The sequence below is a fragment of the Cryptomeria japonica genome, chromosome 1 (genome assembly GCF_030272615.1).
Source record: "Cryptomeria japonica chromosome 1, Sugi_1.0, whole genome shotgun sequence".
NCBI lineage: Eukaryota > Viridiplantae > Streptophyta > Pinopsida > Cupressales > Cupressaceae > Cryptomeria > Cryptomeria japonica.
In genome coordinates, this window is record NC_081405.1 from 387,586,158 (window position 1) to 387,589,598 (window position 3,441).

At 34.4% G+C, this 3,441-nt stretch overlaps 1 long non-coding RNA gene across 1 annotated transcript; it reads right to left on the bottom strand.

Moving 5' to 3' along the window:
- Positions 1-1,288: 1,288 nt before the first annotated feature.
- On the bottom strand, positions 1,289-2,936 carry LOC131070865 (uncharacterized). The gene is made up of 3 exons (XR_009112416.2): positions 2,313-2,936; positions 2,171-2,239; positions 1,289-1,996 (listed from the first exon to the last, which is right to left on the bottom strand). It is a non-coding gene; the product is annotated as an uncharacterized LOC131070865 (long non-coding RNA).
- Between the last annotated feature and the right edge of the window lie 505 nt (positions 2,937-3,441).

Genomic DNA, 3,441 nt, shown 5'->3' on the forward strand with positions numbered 1-3,441 from the left:
CAACCTAGTGACATTGAAATACTACAACAAACAGTTCTGCCATGCATTTTCATTTTCTCCCTCTAAGAGTAGGGATTTGCCATTTTCAACACTATGATGTTGCTTTGGCTTGGTGGCTACTTATTGTAGAGGGTTTTTGATTATATCACATTCCCTTGTTGGTCTTCACCCTATAGCCTTTTTTTAAATACTGATACAGTTTTTGGAGTTCTTTGCAACTCTAGTGAGGTAAGGCATGAACATGTACTGATCTCCCTCATCTTTTGCAAAAGAAATTGTTTTTTTAAGCTGATTCCATGTAAAATTTTGATAGTTTTTAATTAATTAATTGGTTTGTATGAATGTCCTTTCATCTGCAAGGTGTTTTATGTATGGTCATCTTTGGCTTTGTGGCCTTCTCACACACCGTGACACTCATTTGTTCTTTAGTTTTATTTTTTATTTCACTGGACCATCCTTTATGGCTCCTATTTTCCCCTATAGATCAGATGTTTTGCATCAAAGATTTATTTATTTATGTTTTCTAACACAAAGAAATTTTTAGTGCATAAACAATAATTTGGTCTTTAGTCTACTCATAGAGTAGCATGTGGAAAATGATAAGTATAGGGACAAGAAGATTCATATGGTAGCAACTCAATCGAAATTGTATCTTTGATGTTTTCTAAGATGAAGGAAGTTTCATTCCATTCATAAAACCGATTCACCTATTCGTCCATCAATGGAGTAGTGAGCAAAAAAAGATTAGAAGTACAGGGAAAGACATCATTAAATTATAGTAACTCAAATATGATATGGCATATTCTTGTGAAAGGATTGACAATAAAGCTATAAAAAAGATCATTTATTATCCCATTTTGAACCAATGTGGATTTAGTAGTGAATTGTTGAATGTTCTTTGTATTTGGGTAGTGGTGACAATGGCACCTTACATGCTATTATTGGACTTTAAAGTCACCACATGTTTGTCTGTTTAAATATTGAAGTCAAAAGACAATTCAAATATTCTAGTAGTTCAAAAACCAAATCAAACCTAGGTCACACAAAATTGGGGTCCACGTTACCAATCTAGTAGAAAGAACATAACTACAGTACAAGACACTGAAAGATATTGGAACATAAGCCACATAAATATTGTTCATGATATTGGTCCTCATGCTTTCTTTCCAAAACCAGACAAAATTGTATATAACAAAAGTCATCAATAAATTTTGAAGAATGTTTACATGCCATGAAATGAAAAAAAGCCAAGAAAAGAAACACATTACTAGTTTTTGTTCAGAAACCAGCCTCCAGTTTTTGTATACTCTAAAGAAAGGAAAATCATTTATATTGTTGAGGGGACCAAGACATACCTGATCTTGAGCCAAGAAACTAATAAAGTTTTCTATTCTCCTCACATAAACAAAAAAATGAGTGGAAAAAGACAAACCAAACACACCATGGTGTATAAAAACCACACAATGAAACCCTCAGCACCTAGTTGCATGCCCGATCACTGGGAAATGAACACCAGTTAGAGGGAAATGAGATGCTAATGAAATAGTTGAAAAATGGAGAAGGCGAGCCAAAGCTTGGGGTCATGAAGATGGTTTTATTGCCTGAGAGGCCTTTTGACTACAAAGGGGGTGGCCACGAGCACAAACCCACCCACAAAGTAACATTTTAAATGACCAAATAAAATTATGGTAAATTGAGGAAGATCAATTGGAATGGGCACAAATTTTATATCACTTCCTACCTCTCTCACTAATAGAGAGACACTTAAGATATTCATTTTTTGTTTATTGGTCAACAATTGAAAATCAATAATGAACTGTAGAGATGAATTGGTGAGGTACCCGAGTGCCTAACCTGGAGATTGATTTTTAAAATTACTGATATTTACTCTTGCACCTAGTGCATCTTCTTCCTGAGAATCTGCCAATAGGCTCTGTATTTACGCCTTATGTTTCCTTGCAATGTATGTAAAGCCTTTGACAATCTGAGAACATAGCTGCCAAAAAAACATTCAACAAAAAAATTCCATTAAAAATGTGGATATTTTACTGGTTCAATACAAATGAAAAGAAATATTTGAACAAAATTGACTCCTAATTGGCTATACCAGTGCAGATTAATCACTATTTAAGATTAATCTTATACAAAGTGCATGGTTATGGAAGAGTACCCGAATGACCGCTGAACTGAAATCTGACTAAAAATTGGAGCAGATAAATTATTAAAACCCTGATTTCACCTGCCAAAAAAATTTAATTTGATTGTTTGTTTTACATGCCAGATCATTTTGAAAATCAACCCAGACTACATACCTGTGCAACAAAGTTCTATGTGATGGCCTGTGTTGATAATACATATTATGAAATCACCGTGTAAGTTTTTGTAGGGTGCTCCACTCTGCATCTGATGGAAGTCTAATTTGCTGTAACATATAGAAAGCAACCTGGAAATTTGTCAGCATTTCATATCTGGAAGAGGAATCTGAATTTGACACCAATGTTTCATTCAATATTGCATTCAAGGTTATCAATGGTTCGATGTAACCCAAAAAACTTGCCTCACTACTGTCCTTAGGAAACTTCTCTACATCAGTGTTCATTTTCTCCTCCATCTTCTTTTTGAAAGAAACATTTCCAATATATTGATTGTTTGTGTCAACACTCTTTGCCAAACCAAACTCTATCAATTTTTGTTCCTTTTCATCCAGCATCATCACCTTTTTTGCAGCCATACCCAAACATTCCTCTGCTTCCCGTAGTTTTTCACATTTTTGAATGATAGATGGTCTTTATTGAGGCATCAATGCAGCTACGAATTCCCTTCGTTGCCAAATAGTTGTCATTGTCTTTGTTGAGTGTTTGCAAAAATTGTTTTGCAATTTTGTCTCTTGAACAAACCTCTCTGTTTTGACCAATGTATTCCTTGACCTTTACATAGTGTCCTCTCACTTTCATTCAATTGAAACCACTGATACAACTGGTCATTCCTCTGCATTATTTGCCCCCAAATTTTTTTTTTTATACCTCACTGTCTTTTTAGAATTTTCCTTCATTCTGTTCTCCAAAGTTTTGATAATATTTTCAGCTTTCCGCAGCTCTTGTCCCATTTTTTCACTTGATTTTCTTTCTTCTCACTATTTTTCCTTTGCCCTCTGATGATCCAATTGCTCCTATAAATGTTTGTTTGTGGCAATAGCAGTCTCTAGACTATTGTATAATCTGGCTGAAGCGGCTTTTTCATTGTTTAATTCTTTATTGCTTTTAGCCAATTTTTTACTTAGTTCATTCAGTTCTGCCTCCATCTATTCATGCTCTGTAATTACTAATGTAGAGTCAAAATTTTTTATCCTTTTCTGTAATTCAATCCACTTGGGATCTATCTGACTTTGTGGTAGATTTTGATTATTATCTAGGGGCACAACAACCATGTACTCCATCATTT